General features: G+C 34.5%; 1 pseudogene; it reads right to left on the reverse strand.

Moving 5' to 3' along the window:
• Positions 1 to 9,218: 9,218 nt before the first annotated feature.
• LOC140851203 (uncharacterized) lies at positions 9,219 to 16,930 on the reverse strand (annotated as a pseudogene).
• Between the last annotated feature and the right edge of the window lie 1,021 nt (positions 16,931 to 17,951).

The raw sequence follows: 17,951 nt of genomic DNA on the forward strand, positions 1-17,951 counted from the left end.
ATGTCCCAAATTCTTAATACTTTAAGAATATACAAAAATCATCTTTATTAATTTTTAAGATAAATCATGGACATATAAACATGATTGGAATGAAAAAATTCTTTATTGATAATAAAAAGATTACAAGTACAAGTTTAGGTCCTAAAATTACATAATGTGTTAACCAACAATTGACTTTTAGAGAACAAATCCAACACTTCTCCTCCTATGGATCTCTCAGACTCCTTCAAAATCATAGGAAGAATGAGGAACTAGTGATGGAAAGATGGAGGGAGAACTCTCTTCTCTTTTGATTTTTTCCTCACCCAAATATCTTAGAACAAATTTCTAAGATGTTCACCTAAGAGGAGGAAGAACTCCTCTAGATCACATGCCTACAAGAGGCCACCCACCCCAAGACCTCATGCCCAAAACCCTCACTCACACCTCAAGGGATCTCCACTGCTTTTTGGCACATGAAAATCAAGGCTTTATATAGATGTGGGCAAGAGGGTGTTTGGATGAGATAAGTTTCTCATCTAAACTTGAATTCAAATCAAATTTGAATTCGATTAGATCAACCAATTGATCCAAACTCTTGATCCCTATCAAGAGTGGGTGACAAGGCTTCTTAGGCATGGAGCATGCAAATCAAAATTTGCATTGAGGTTAGGGCATGCACAAGGGAAGAGTGGTCGGCTAGGGTGAAGAGGAGTCCAAGTTGGTTTGGACTCTTTAATGTTTATCCAATTAAGTCTCCAACCTAATTAAATTAGGTTAAATCCAATTGAATAATTTGAATCCAATCGAATTAGGCTCTAAACATGATTAAATCCTAATCAAATTAAAATTTAATTAAGCCTAAGTTCTGATCAAATTAGGAACCATTCACCCTTGATAATTTGGTCATCTCATAACCTAATCAAGTCAAACCAAATCAAACCTAATTCAATTAGTTTTGAATCAAATCATATTGCTCAATTTAATTGAGATAATTAGCAATCTAATTGCTCATCAATTTTTTTATAATTTACTAATATCATAGCAAATTAATTTACTATAACTTTTGCATAAGGCTAATCATCAATCGAATTGATGTTTACAACCTAAAATGATTCTCAATCATTAGTCAATCATATGATCAGATAGTAACTTCTTTTGAGTGTAACTCATAGGTTCAAACCTAAGTAGCATAGGAACAACTTTCTGAACTAATCAATATAACCATCTAGCAATAGGACCCGACATCCAGATAGGTCGAATAATTGCAAAACAATATTCAAGAACCTACTGACGTATAATTACCATATAATTCATCCCTTTGATCCTAATGCTCAAGATGATCTAGGATTTTAACTATCAATCCTGGAATAGTCAATCACATTATATTTCAACCTTTGAAATCCATCACATGGATTATATTGGTCAAGATTTTACTAAATTGAAGTACACTGATACATTAACTACTACTTATTTAGAGGGATCAATTCCATCTTGACTTACGCACTGACTTGACAAGTACTTGACTGTATTCAAAAATTTTTCATCACTGAATTAAAAATTTAGAAAGTCCGACATCAAAGTACAGTGAGTTACTTACAAATCACCATGGTGATCTCAGGTCAGAGTGACATTTATACCCATACCCTTCATGAGCTACTCTTGACAGTAGAGTACTCCACAGTTGGTCACATTCGGTATGAATATACTTCTATATTCTACCTACGTGCCATATTAGTATCTCTATACTTCTTGGTTAAGAGAATAACTAACCCATATAGAACACAATGACCTACACTTAATATCATTATTGTCCTAGAATAATGTATCATTTGGTTGCAAATAAGTTAAGGACTAAATCTTCTATTTATATTAGTCATAAGGACTTCATTATAACCCAAGAGTTCATATTAAAGATATAAATATTTATGATGAAAATATTAAATAATTTTTATTATTAAATAATTCATATACAAGTACAAATGAGCACAACCGTCAAGAGACTGATGATTGATTTTGAGATATAATTTTTAATAAGAAAAAAGTCTCCTATATTCTGGATACCTCTGCACCCAATATGATCGGTGAAGATGCTATTGAGGAGGAAAGGGCTACATACAAGATGTGGCAAGATGACAGTTTGACTGTCAAGTGCATCATGCTTGTGTCTATGAGCAATAAGCTTCAGAGATAACATGAAGACATGGATGTTCCTTCCATACTCCTTAACTTAAAGGAGTTGTATGGAGAATAAAGTTAGACTACTAGATATGAGATATTTAAGTTGCTATTCTGTGCCAGGATGAGTGAAGGCATGTCTGTGCAGACTCATATTCTTAAGATGATTGATTTGATCACTCATCTAGGATAGTTGGATTTTGTCATGAATGGTGAGCTTAGTCAAAATTTGATTCGACAATCACTTCCTGATTTTTTCTCATAATTTGTTATAAATTATCATATGAATAAATTGAACACTAGCCTACCTGAGCCACTAAACATGCTTAAGACAATAAATTGCCATTTAAAGGGTGACAAGGCTCCTGTTCCTCTTGTAGATAAGATCTCCATGAAGAAAGGCAAAAAATATTCTAAAAAAAAATCAAACCCTAAGGATAGCATCTTCAAGAAGAAGGTGAAGAAAGTCTCCGCCAAGGGTACTTGTTATCAATGTGGCAAGAAAGGACACTAGAAGAGGAACTGCAAGGACTACCTTGCAAGTTTGAAGTACAAGGAAGCAAGTGTTACTAAAGGTTTGTATATAATATAAATAAATTTATTATTAAGTACTTCAACTTTAGATTCTTAGGTATTAGATACCACCTGTAGTTCACATCTTTGCAAATTGTTATAGGATCTGCAAGAAATAAGAAGTTTGAATGAAGGTGACTTCATGCTGTTCGACGCTAGTGGAGAGTCCATCCAAGCCAAAGCCGTAGGAACCTTGCTGTTGAAGTTGCCTTTGAAAAAAAATTTAGAATTAAAAAATTGTTACTGTATGCTTAGAATTGTTAGAAATATTATTTCTATACTTTTGTTACTTAAACAAGATTTTGAAATAAAAGGAAAGGGCAATGGTTGCTATATTTATCTTTCTAATGAATTTTATGGCAATGCTTTTATAGATAATGGTCTCTTATTCTTATCACATAATGATAATATTTTTCATGTTAATCAAATAAAAAAATAAAGAGAGAAGATGTAAATATCACATATCTCTGGCATTGCCGACTTAGTTATATCAATGAGTCAAAGATTAACAAGTTATACAAAGAAAAGTTCTTTGATCATTATGATTTTGAATTTTATAGAACTTGAGAATCTTATCTCACAGATAAGATGACTAAGACTCCATTTACTAAACATGGAGATTGGATGAGTGATATTTTGGATCTAGTACATATTGATATTTGTGGTACAATATCGACTCAGGCCAAAGGCAGATACTCCTACTTCATTATATTCACTGATATTTATTTAGGTTGGGATATGTATATTTATTAAAATATAAATTCAAAACCTTTGATAAGTTTAAGGAGTACTAAAAAATGGTTGAGAAACAAACTAGTAAAAGTATCAAAGCTCTTCGATCTGATTGAGGAAGAGAATACTTAACTAGAGAGTTTCTTGATTATTTGAAAAATAATAAAATTCTCTCTCAATAGATTTCTCCTTACACTTCATAATTAAATGATATTACAGAAAGGAAGAATCACATCTTATTAGATATGGTATGATCCATGATGTGCTTCACTGATCTTTCGATCTCCTTTTAGGATCATGTCCTAGAGATTGCAGCACATATTTTAAATAGGGTACCTTGTAAATCTATGCCTCTTACTCTATATGAGATATGGAGAGGTGGGAAGCCTAATCTTAAGTATCTTAAGATTTGGGACCGCCTTGCTTATGTCAGGATACTGAAAGACATAAGCTAAGTGTTAGGTTGGATAAATGCATATTTGTAGGTTATCCTAAGGAGAGTATAGGATACTACTTCTACCATCTTACTCAATAAAAGATGTTTGTTAGTAGGCATGCTATCTTTCTGAAAAAGAAGTTTATCCAAGAAGGGGGCAGTGGGAGGATAGTTGAACCTAAGAAGGTTCAAGACCTATAGTCTATTTGCAGCAACAAGTGAATAGTCTACAAATTGATCCTCAACTTGAAGTGCCCATTATTGAGGCACAATCACTATGCATACCTCTTCTTTGAAGATCAAGTAGAGTGTGTAATATACCACTCAGGTATAGATTTATCATTGAAAATGATAACTCATCACACATCATTGAGCATGATGATTTCATGATCTATTTGGAAGCTATCATGAGTAGTGACTATGACAGATGACTTGAAGCCATGAAATTCGAAATGGACTTCATGTATGCCAACCAAATTTAAACTTTGATTGATATGCCTAAGGGTGTGACCCCAATAAGCCACATATAAATCTTCAAAAAGAAGATTGGAGCACATGGTCAAGTAGAGACCTATAAGGCCCGGCTGGTAGCAAAAGGTTTCAAACAAAGACAAAGTGTTGACTATGAAGAAATCTTTTCACCTATAGCCATGCTCAAGTCTATTTGGATTATGCTTAGTATAGCTACATATCATGACTATAAGATCTAGCAGATGGATGTCAAGATTGTCTTCCTTAATGAAAAACTTAAGGAGAAAGTCTATATGACTCAGCCAGAGAGATTTATCTTTAGTGGGAGGGCAAATCAAGTTATGAGCTGAAGAAATCCATTTATGGATTAAAGCAGGCATTGAGGAGGTGAAACATCCATTTTGATGAAATAGTCAAATCATTTGATTTTATCAAAAATGTAATGAACCATATGTGTATAAGAAGATTAGTGAGAGTGCCATTATCTTTTTGATCTTGTATGTAGATGACATACTACTCATTAGGAATGATATCCTTATGTTGTAATCAGTCAAAACTTAGCTCTCATAAAAGTTTTTCATGAAAGACTTGGATGAAGCATGCTATATACTTGGTATAAATATCTATAGGGATAGATCAAAGAGGATGTTTTGGTTTGTCCCAGTCTAGGTACATAGATCTTGTGTTGAAGAGGTTTAATATGAAGAAAAGTAAAAGAGGTTACTTACTCATGAGTTATAGCATACAACTCTCTAAGAAGATGTCTCCCAAGATATATGAAGAGAGAAATAGAATGAGTTTTATTTCTTATGCTTCGATTGTAGGATCGATAATGTATGCTATGCTATATATTAGGCCTGATGTGGCTTATGCCTTAGACATTGTAAATAAATTTTAGATAGATCCAAGAGAGGATCATTGGAAAGCTATGAAAAATATTCTCAAGTACTAGAGAAGGACTAGAGATGCTTTTCTCATCTATGGAGAATCTGATTTGAAATTGAAAGATTTTATAGATTTTAGTTTTCAATCTGATCTAGATTATAGCAAATTCATATCAAAGTATGTATTCACTCTATAGGATGGTGCAGTGAGTTGAAAAAAATTTAAATAGCAGACTATTGCTGACTCAATCACTGAGGCTGAGTACATTGCTACTAGTGAGGCTACTAAGAAAGCTGTCTGAATGAAGAAGTTCATCTCAGAATTGGATGTGATTTTTGAAATTGAACAACCTGTGCCACTTTATTATGATAAAACTGGGGTAGTTGCTTAAGCTAAGGAACCGAAGTCTCATCACAAATTCAAGCACATCCTTAGACGGTTCCACCTCGTTCAGGAGATTGTCAAAAGATGCGATATGATCGTAGAGCAAGTAGACACCAAGAATAATATAGCAGACCTATTCACTAAGGTCTTATCATGCAGTAGTTTGACCGCCACCTAGATAGCTTGGGCATTAAGTATAGGAGCATTGACTTTAGTACAAGTGGGAGATTGAAAGAAGAATGCCCTACAAATCAATCGCATATGTGATATGATGGGGTATTCTTCTATATTTTTCTTTCAAACTCATGTAATTTGATATTTATTATTAATAAATTAAGCATTTTGGTTCATTATATGATGTATCTTAAAACTTGTTTAAGATTATAATGAATCCCATAGGTTAGGATAATGATTTTAGGGTAATGATGAGATCATGCCAGTGAGACCTAAATCTTTGATAGTCTTAATCTAAAATATTTTCAGTTGTTGGTTCATTGAGTCAAAGATCAATGATACCGATAAGACTGGCATATCTTATGTATGCTCGATGAAGAGGGTGGTTGATCTCAACCACTTGTGTGGTGACACTAGTACAAGAATGTGGATGCTTATTAGAGAATGAGTTCACTGAATTGACCTATGAGAGAATATATGATAAAGCTTTATTTGTATTTTAACTAGTTGTTCTCTAATGGGAGTAGTGCAAGTGATCCTTAGACTTGAGATCACCATGATGCCTTGTGTATATGAATCCATATTTTGGTTCATTCCCTAGCTTGATTCTCTGATCCTTGTGTGGGATGTTTTGGATGTGGTGAATTATGTATGGAGATTATAAGTGATCAATAAGGGATCGGTCACTCCTAATAAAGGGAGCGAACATCCTATGTGATCTCATAGATTGATGATTCAAAAAATCTTTGGCCAAAGCAGGATGATAATTAGAAAGAAATTTCTAATGTATCATCAACTGAATCATCACCTTCTGATCAAGATGCATATAGATAACCATTTGGACTTGACATGATTTCATATCTATAGCTCATCTGGGGTGTTGTATGACTGAAAGATTAAATTATACGGTAACTTACCATTAAAAGATAATTTTGATATTTCTACCAAATTTCATGTCTCTGGATAGTCATGATATATTGCTAGTGAAAGAATAATGCCCTACAAGCCAATCACATATGAAATGCGATAGGGTGTTTATTGTAATTTATCTTCCAAACACATGTAATTGATATTTATATTATTAATAAAATTGATATTTTTGATTCATTATATGCTACATCTTATTGTTCTTAGATTATAATGAACCCCATAGGTCTGGGCAATGGTTTTAGGGCCATGATAAGATCACGCCAGCGAGACCTAAATTTTTGATAGCCCTGATCTAAAATATTTCTAGTCATTGGTACATTGAGTCAGAGATCAATGACACTGGTAAGACTGGCATGTCCTATATATGCTCAGAAATGAGGGTGGTTGATCTCACAACCACTTGTGTGGTGATACTAATACAAGGATATGGGTGCTCATTAGAGAATGAGTTCATTGTATTGACCTATGAGAGAATATCGATGGAGTCTTATTTACATATCAACTGATGTTTCTCTAGTGGGAGTTATATAAGTGATCCTTTGATCTGAGATCACCATAGTACCTTGTGTACTTGGATCTATATTTTGGTCCACTTCCTAACTTGATTTTTTTGATCCTTGTATGGAGTATTCTGGATATGGTGAAGAGTGCATAGAGGTTGTGAGTGATCGATAAGAGATCAATCACTTCTAATAAGGAGAGCGAATATCTTATGTGATCTCATAGGTCGATGATTCGGAAGTCTTTGACCAAAGTAGGATGATAATTAAAAAAGAGTTTCTAATATATCATCAACTAAATCATCATCTTCAAATCAAGATACATAAAGATAAGTGATTAGGTTTGATATATTTTCATACCCACAGCTCATCTGGGATATTGTTTGACTGAAGGATTGAATTATACGATAACTTACCACTGAAGGATATTTTGATAATTTTTTATCAAAATTTTAAAACTTTCAGATAGTCATGATATATTATTAGATGTCAATCTTGACTTATGAATTCATTAGAATTAAAAGAGTTTAATTTTGAAATCAATTTGAAAGAGTCCAAGTTGATTGGGACTTTTCGTGTGACTTAATCTCATCAGATTAAGATTACATCGAAAGTTTTGATCCACTGCTGGCTAGATTTGAAACTCAATAGGTCATACACATTGAGATTTGAACTTGATCTGATCTAATTAGAGTTTAATATAAATTCTATGGATTAATTTGATATGCTAGCACATTGTATTAACCCAAGTTCCTAAATTGGTTTAGATCAAAGTGTTTGAGCTAACCTAGATCAGTTGTCTTTGATCTAATGGGATTGGATCAATTTAAATTGGATCCTTATCCAACTTAAAATAATTTCAAATAGAGAAAGACTCTTCTACACCCACTAGAAGTCACACAAAAAATAAATACCGCCCTACTTCTTTTCAGTGCGTGAAGTTGGAGAGTCCTTCATGAAGGCTCTTAACTAATACGCATTACCTTAAATTCTCAACCAGATATCCATTGATTTGTAGCCAAAATTAAGTGGGACTTTTATGGCATGTAGAAGAAGGAGAGTCTTTTTGTTGCAAATATCTTATCTACCAAAAATTCCACATGATGAATTTATTCACCATGTGAGAAGTTGGAGCACCAAAGGTTGGCGCCCCTTCATCCCATGACACATCTCTTGGTCCCTTATTTATATGGGACGTCTCACATGGCTAGCTACTATGATTTTAGGTTGAAACCAAAGATTAAGGATGTGAAAATCATAAAAAAAGTTCTAACAAAATTTAAGAAAAATGTAAGAGAAATTGAGTGGTAAAAGTTGTAAGAGAAATTTAGCAAGAGTTGTTAGTGTGCCCTAGGATTTGATTTTTTCATATTTTGGAGCCAAATTCGAAGCCTAAATTTGAATATATGTATTTAATAAAATATAAATCTGAAGTCTTTGATAAATTTAAAGAGTATCAAAGAATGGTTAAGAAATAAACTGGTAAAAGTATTAAAACTCTTCGATCTGATTGAGGACGGGAATACTTATCTAGTAAATTTTTTGATTATTAAAAATAAAATAGAATACTCTCTCAATTGATACCTCTTTATACTTCATAATTAAATAAAATTATAAAAAGAAAGAATCATATCTTATTAGATATGGTGCGGTCCATGATGTGTTTCACAAATCTTTCGATATCCTTCTGGGATATGCTCTCAAGGTCGTAGTGTATATTTTAAATAAAATACCTTCTAAATCTATTTCTAGTACTCCACATAAAATATGAAAAGAAAAAAGAACCAATCTTAAGCATCTTAAGATTTGAGATTGCCCAGGTTATGTGAAAAATATTGATGGACATAAGCTGGATGCTAGATCAGAAAAATATAGGTTTGTAAGTTATCTCAAGGAGAGTATAGAATACTACTTCTATAATTCTATCCAACAAAACGTGTTTGTTGGTAGGCATACCATTTTCTTGAAGAAAGAGTTTATCTAAGAAGGAAGTAGTAGGAGGTCTGTTGAATTTGAGAAAGTTCAAAACCTACAATCCATCCAAGATTCACAAAATAGTTCTCAACCAGATGTGTCCATTGTTGAGGCACAGCCACTACACACATCTCCTCTCCGAAGATCGAATAGAATGCGTAATGTACCATTCAGGTATAGATTTGTCATTGAGAATGACAATATATCCCACATCATTGAGAATGATGATCCCAAAACTTATTCGGAAGCTGTCATGAGTAGTGACTCTGACAAATGGCTCAATGCCATGAAATTCGAAATGGACTCCATGTACACCAACCAAGTTTGGATTTTGGTTGATGCACCTAAGGGTGTGACTCCAATAGGCTACAAATAGTCTTCAAAAAGAAGATTGGAGCAAATGCCAGGTAGAGACCTATAAGGCCAGACTAGTGGCAAAATATTTTAGACAAAAATAAGGTGTTGATTATGAAGAAATCTTTTTGCCGGTAGCCATGCTCAAGTCTATGCAGATAATGCTTGCTATTGCAGCATACCATGATTATGAGATCTGACAGATGGACGTCAAGATTGCCTTTCTCAATGAAAATCTTGAGGAAAAAGTCTATATGATTCAGTCAAGGGATTTATCTCTAGTGGGAGAGCAAATTAGGTATGCAAGCTAAATAGATCCATATATGGATTAAAACAAGCATCGAGAGCTGGAACATTCATTTTGATGAGACAGTCAAATCATTTGACTTCATCAAAAATGTGGATGAATCTTATGCGTATAAGAAGATTAGTGAGAGTGCTATTGTCTTCTTGATCCTATATGTGGATGACATACTGCTCATTGAAAATGATATCACGATGTTGTAATTGATCAAGACTTGACTATCACAAAAGTTTTTTATGAAAGATTGGGTGAAGCGTCTTATGTACTTGGTATAAAGATCTATAGGGATAAATCAAATAGGATGCTAGGCTTATCCCTGTCTAGGTACATTGATCTTCTATTGAAGAGATTCAACATGGAGAGAAGTAAAAGAGGTTACTTGCCCATAGGTCATGGTAAACAACTCTCTAAGAAGATATTTCCTAAGACACCTGAAGAGAGAAATAGAATGAGTTCTATTCCTTATACTTTATGTCACGCCCCAAATCTGGGACATAACACGGCCATGCTACCGAGGGATGGACCCACGATAACACGAAACCAAAATTCATCTTCTTAAATATAATAACAGGTGTATCATAAATAAATATAATAATAAAGTTTAATTCAAATATTTAATTAAACCAAAACTGGTTCAGAATCCAAACCTAAAAATTCATAATGACTACAATCCATAAACATAAACTGAATTCCTAGTGCAAAATTTCAAGCTTGCTTTGCTGATCCCCAAGCCTGGATTCTCTTTCCATCAGTCCTAGCCTTATTTCTTTGTACATAAAAAAAATAAAAAGAATATGAGCTACACCAGCTCAGTAAGTAGACTTCTGCTTCCTTACCGGATCAAGCATATGTTTCTATGATAATGCATCATTTAGCAAATAATAATTATTATAAAAATAAATATTTCATAGAGCATATAATAAAATAAGTTATAAGCTCATCATGCATGCATAAATCATATATATTTCATAATTATGAATCATAAATTATTTTCATTATGTATTCATGTCATGTTTCAAAACATTGCTCACAGATATTCATGCTAAGATCACTATTATACCAGTGACAGGGCCATGTTTCTTAATCGATAGAGTTCTTAATTCATGTGCCAACTTTATACCCACTGGCAGGACCATGTTTCGTGTGGATGCTAGCTCCGAATGTTGACCTTCTCGAAGGGATTCATTCATAGCCATCTGAGAGCCTTTGAAATCATTATATCTTTTTCTTAAAGCATACATATACATAGACGGAAAAATAATGAAATTCATGCTTCATAATCATGCTATTTTCATAAGACATATTCATGAAATCAATGCTCATAATAAAATATATTTTTTCATATCACATATGCTGATCCTTATTTTATAAAAAATTATAATTTCATCAATAGCAATTCTTTACATAAAAATATGATCATTTAAAAATAAATAAAAAGCATAAGATCCACTTACCTCGATCGTCCTGGACCTTTTAATCTTCCTTAAAAGAATCGGACAGTCCTATTTAAAATATTAAATCATCAATAAATTTTATTTCATATATTTAATAAAATTACATAATATAAGGAGATGACTGATTTGATGATCAGTCCAATAAATCTCTCTTCGGCTCTAAATTGATTTAAGGTCATAGGTCCTTAGGAGTGGAGAAGATGGCCTAATAAGGGATTCATAGGGCTTTTTAGAGAGAAAAATTTTTAGAGAAAGAAAGTAGAGAGAAAGAGTCCAATTCTAGAGAGAGAAAGACTTTAGAGAGGGATGAGAGAAACTTCCTTTCATGTGTATTATTATTATTATTATTTTATTATTATTATTATTATTATTATTATTATTATTATTATTATATAAATATATATTTTTCTTTTCTTTTCTTTTTCTTTTTCCTTTTTCCTTTTTCCTTTTTCTTTTCTTTTTCCTTTTCTTTTCTTTTTTCTTTTTCTTTTCTTTTTCCTTTTCTTTTTCCCGTGGCCTTCTTTGGCCGAAACAGGGGACCTAGAGGTCTCCATACCTTAGATCAGCCGTTCATGATCGTACCTTGCCCAGCAATGGCCGACGGCAAAGGCGACTCTCCCGAGTTTGGAGAGGCCAGAGCCGACGGTCGGCGTGACCGTCGGTGCCTTAAAAACTAGGAAAAGGGAGAGGCTGAACAGGGCTTCCCTTTTCTAATGAAATCTGACGACTCCTGTCGTCGGCAGTCATGCCCACCAGCACGGGAAAGAAGGGAGAGAAGGGAGGAAGAGGAGGGACTTACCACAGCCTCCGATGACCCCCACCGATGTGAAATCATGGCGAGCACGAGTCGAGGGGCCGCAGCTTCAATCGAGAAAATCGGAGACGAACTCCGACGATCGTCAGTGACTGATGTGTCTACTCTTAGAGGAGAGGAGAGGGTTCTTATAGAGCTCGTCCTAGCATCTTTTAATGGCCCTAGGACTCTGATTCCTGATCAAAATTGGGGAAGGGGAAGACTCCGATTGTGAGTCTTCCTTCCTATTTTTTTTTTCTTAAGTGGGCTTTTGGCCCATCGGATCGGGTTATCACATTCTACCCCCCTTAAAAAAAAATTTCGTCCGTGAAATTTAACATACCTTCATTTTCAAATAAGTATGGATATCTCATCTTCATATCATCTTCAAGCTCCCATGTGGCCTCTCTCTCTTCATGATTACTCCAATGAATCTTTACATACGGAATGATACACCGTCTTAGAACTTGCTCTTTTCGATCAATAATTCGGAGGAAAAATTCTTGATAGGTTAGCTCTTCATGAACTTGCAATGGCTCATACTTTATCACACTATTTGGATCAAGTACAAACTTTCTCAGTAGTGAAACATGAAAGACATTGTGCACTTTGGATAAATCTAGTGGTAAGGCTAGTTCGTAAGCAACATCTCCTACTCAATTTAAAATTTCAAAAGGTCCAATATATCGTAGACTCAGCTTGCCATGTCTCTCAAACCTCATGACACCCTTAGTAGGTGATACTTTAAGAAAAACATGATCACCGATCTGAATTTCTAATTCTCTTCTTTTTCTATCTGCCCAACTCTTCTATCTATCCTGTGCTGCCTTGAGTCTTCTCTTGATTAGATAAATTTCATCTCTAGCATCTTGAACTAACTCGGGACCTATTAATTTTTTTCACCTACTTCATCCCAATATAGAGGGGATCTACACTTTCTTCCATATAGGGCTTCATAGGGTGCCATCCAGATACTAGAATGAAAACTGTTGTTATATGCAAATTCAATCAATGTCACATGATTATCCCAATGTCCTCCGAAATCAAAAGCACAAGCTCTTAACATATCCTCAAGAGTTTGAATTATCCTTTCAGATTGGCCATCGGTCTGAGGATGGAATGCAGTACTAAGCCTCAATTCTGTCCCCAAAGCATCTTGAAAACTTTTCCAAAATCTAGATACGAATCATGGATCTCGATCAGATACAATACTTATTGGAACATCGTGCAGGCGTACAATTCCATCAATATACATCTGGGCTAACTTATCAAGTGGAGTGCCAACTCGAAAAGGTAGAAAGTGAGATGATTTAGTAAGCCGATCAACAATCACCCACACTGCATCATTTTTTCTTGTTGTCCTTGGAAGTCCAGTAACGAAATCCATCGTGATATGCTCCCATTTTCATTCTGGTATCTCTAATGGTCTTAGCAAACCAGCAGGTCTTTGATGTTCGGCTTTTACTTGCTGGCATACCAAGCATTGGGATACAAATCGAGCTATCTCCTGCTTCATTCCATTCCACCAAAAGAGTTATTTTAAATCTCTATACATCTTTGTACTACCAGGATGAAAGGAGAAACGAAATTTATAGGCTTCTTCCAAAATTTTTTTTTTTAGTTCAGGATCTCTTGGTATACATAATCTGTTCCCAAAATAAAGAGTTCCATCTGTATGTAGCCTAAACTCAGTTCATAGCCCTTTCTCTACGTCCTTCTTAAACTAACATAAATGAATATCACTTTGTTGGGCTACTTTTATCTGTTCGATCAATACTGGTTGTACCATTAAATTTGCTAACACATTCTTAACATCAGTACAAGTCACTTCAATTTATAAATCTTCAAGATCCCTCAGAATTTATTGCTGAAAGGATAGCAGAGTCATCACATTCACTGAAGACTTCCTACTAAGTGCATCTGCCACCACATTAGCTTTTTCAGGGTGATATTTAATATTTAGATCATAATCTTTTAATAGTTCAAGCCACCTTCTTTGCCTCATGTTCAGCTCTTTTTGAGTAAATAAGTATTTCAAGCTTTTATGATCAGTAAAGATTTCACATGATTCTCCATATAAATAGTGTCGCCAAATCTTTAAAGCAAAAATAATAGCTACTAACTTCAAATCATGTGTCGAATAAATCTGCTCATAGACTTTTAGTTGTCGAGAAGCATAAGCTATGACCTTATCGTTCTGCATCAATACACAACCTAATCCCTTCTTGAAAGCATCACTATAAATGACAAATCCTCCCTTATTAGATGGTAAAGTAAGAACTGGGGCAGATATCAATCGTTGCTTCAGATCTTGAAAACTCTGCTCACATTCATTGCTCTATTCAAATTTTATTCGTTTCAGAGTTAAGCGAGTTAGAGGAATTGTAATTTGAAAAAATCCCTCGATGAATCTTCTATAATAACCAGCCAAGCCTAAGAAGCTTCTAACTTCCGTCACATTAGTCGGACGAGGCCAATTCACCACGGCTTCTATCTTCTTTGGATCGACTGAGATTCCTTCCTTAGATATTACATGGCCGAGGAAGACAACACTATCCAACCAGAACTCACACTTGTTAAGCTTGGCGAAGAGCTTCTCTTTTCTCAAGGTCTGAAACATGATCCTCAAATATCTCTCATGTTCCTCTATATTTTTAGAATAAACTAGGATATCATCAATAAAAATAACAACGAATTGATCCATATATGGCTTGAAAATCCTGTTCATCATATCCATAAAAACAGTCGGTGCATTGGTTAGTCCAAAAGGCATTACTAAAAATTCATAATGGCCATACCTGGTTCTAAATGCAGTCTTAGGTATATCTTCATCTCTAATTCTTAGTTGATGATAGCCTGATCGTAAGTCAATTTTGGAGAAAACTTGTGCACCCTGAAGTTGATCAAATAAGTCATCTATTCGAGGAAGAGGATATTTATTCTTTATGATTATCTTGTTCAACTCCCGATAGTCAATGCATAAATGCATGCTCCCATTTTTCTTTTTCACAAATAACACAGGAGCTCCCCAGGGTGATGTACTTGGTCGGACAAACTTTTTATTCAAAAGTTCTTGTAGTTGATCCTTTAATTCTCGTAATTCTATGGGAGCCATCTGATAAGGAGGTTTTGATATAGGTCCGATTCCTGGTGTGATATCAATTTTAAATTCAACCTCACGCTCTAGGGGCAGTCCGGATAGTTCATCTGGAAAAGTATCAGAAAATTTCTTGACAATTGGGATATCATCCAACTTTATCTTTTCCTTCTCGGCATCTACTATATGGGCCAAAAATGCTTTGCATCCTTTCTTCAAAGCTTTTCTTGCGTTCATGATTGAGATAATACCCAAAGATTGTTTGGGTTCCGTATTATGAACTTTGCCTTGAAAGAAGAATTGCGGTTCATCCGAAATTTGAAATACCACTCTTTTTCCAAAACAATCAATATGTGCATGGTACGAAGATAACCAGTTCATCCCAAGAATAATGTCAAAATCATACATATTTAGCTAAATCAAATCTGCTGTTAATTTTTTTTCTTCTATTTGGATTATGCAATTCTTAAAAATAATATTAGCAACAATAATATTTTTAAAAGGTGTGCTAACATATAATGGTTCATTTAGTTTTCCAAGCACACAATTCAAAGAAGTAGCAAACTTGAGAGATATAAAAGAGTGAGAAGAGCCAGAATCGAATAACACACGAGCATGAATAGAATTGACTGGGATAATACCTATCACCACTTGATCATTTGCATTGGCCTCCTGCTGGTTTAAAGTAAACACTCATGCATTTCCTTTCTGTTTTTGATCAACTGGTTTGTTAGGTCTAGAGTGATCTCTTTTCTTATTTGGGCAATCACGAGCCATATGTCCTTTCTCACCACATAAGAAGCATGCTCCTATCCTCTCGAGACAAGGTCCATTATGATTTTTTCCACAATAGGAACAGGATGAAGATTCTTTCTTCTTATCAGAGTTATTATTTTTGAAATTTTTCTGCTGATCCTTTAGATTTTCTGCTGATCTCGGTCTCTTCTTATCTCCTCTTTCTAGATCTGCTCTTTTCAATTCAGACTCCACTTTCAAAGCTCGCTCCAGTATGTCCTTATAGTTATTGAAAATATGAGAAGATAGATGGGATCGAATTTCATATCTTAAACCTTGTTCGAATCTGTTAGCTTTACTCCTTTCGAACTCCATAAGCTGGGGGAAGAAGTGGCCTAGCTCATTAAATTTGTTAGCATATTCTAACACCGTCATATCATCCTTTTGCTTTAAGACTAGAAACTCATTTTCTTTTACCAATCTCATTGTCCTCGAAAAGTACTGATCATAAAATATCTCTTTGAATTCTTTCCATGTGAGTTGATCATCATTATTCCCATAGCAGCTTTTATTGCAGTCCACCAGAACTCGGCATTCCCTTTTAACATAGGAACGGCTAATCGAATCTTCACATTCTCAGGGTATTGCAAGGCATCAAACATCTTTTCCATCTCTCGAATCCATGTCTCTGCAGCCATAGGATCAGATCCACCCTCAAATAGAGGTGGGTTGAGCCTTCTAAATCTCTCGAAGTATGACTCCATAGATAATGTCGGTCGATGAGCAGTTTGTGCCTGCTGCTGGATAAGCTGAGCCACCACTTGACATACACCAGCAATGTCTGCCTGAGTGGCCAGTGCATCAGGAGCCCGCTCAACTGGTTGATTGGCAGCTCCCCGTGACGTCAATCTTGCTCCTCTTGCTCCTCTTGTCCTAGCAGCCATATTTGCTAAGGTCTCACCCTCCCTATCGCTCATCGCTTCCTATTCAAATGCCAACATTATTACATTATTTTATAACAGAGTTGTAGTACAGTTAATAATTTAAGTCAGAGTCTAACTATGCATAACCTAACTACCCACTATTAGGTTTTAAGTTCTATCCTTGAGTAAACCTATTGCTCTGATACCATAAAATGTCACGCCCCAAATCTGGGACATAACACGGCCATGCTACCGAGGGATGGACCCACGATAACACGAAGCCAAAATTCATCTTCTTAAATATAATAACAGGTGTATCATAAATAAATATAATAATAAAGTTCAATTCAAATATTTAATTAAACCAAAACTGGTTCAGAGCATCTAAATCCAAAGATGAAATAATCTAAGCCTAAAAATTCATAATGACTACAATCCATAAACATAAACTGAATTTCTAGTGTAAAATTTTCAAGCTTGTTTTGCTGATCCCCAAGCCTAGATCTCTTTCCGTCAGTCCTAGCCTTATTTCTCTGTACATAAAAAAAAAATAAAAAGAATATGAGCTACACCAGCTCAGTAAGTAGACTTCCGCTTCCTTACCAGATCAAGCATAAGTTTTCTATGATAATACATCATTTAGCAAATAATAATTATTATAAAAATAAATATTTCATAGAGCATATAATAAAATAAGTTATAAGCTCATCATGCATACATAAATTATATATATTTCATAATTATGAATCGTAAATTATTTTCATCATGTATTCTGTCATGTTTCAAAATATTGCTCACAGATATTCGTGCTAAGGTCACTATTATACCTGTGACAGGGCCATATTTCTTAATCGACAGAGTTCTTAATTCATGTGCCAACTTTATACCCACTGGCAGGGCCATGTTTCATGTGGATGCTAGCTCCGGATGTTGACCTTTCCGAAGGAATTCATTCATAGCCATTGAGAGCCTTTGAAATCATTATATCTTTTTCTTAAAGCATACATATACATTGATGAAAAAATAATAAAATTTATGCTTCATAATCATGCTATTTTTATAAGACATATTCATG

The sequence above is a fragment of the Elaeis guineensis genome, chromosome 8 (genome assembly GCF_000442705.2).
Source record: "Elaeis guineensis isolate ETL-2024a chromosome 8, EG11, whole genome shotgun sequence".
NCBI lineage: Eukaryota > Viridiplantae > Streptophyta > Magnoliopsida > Arecales > Arecaceae > Elaeis > Elaeis guineensis.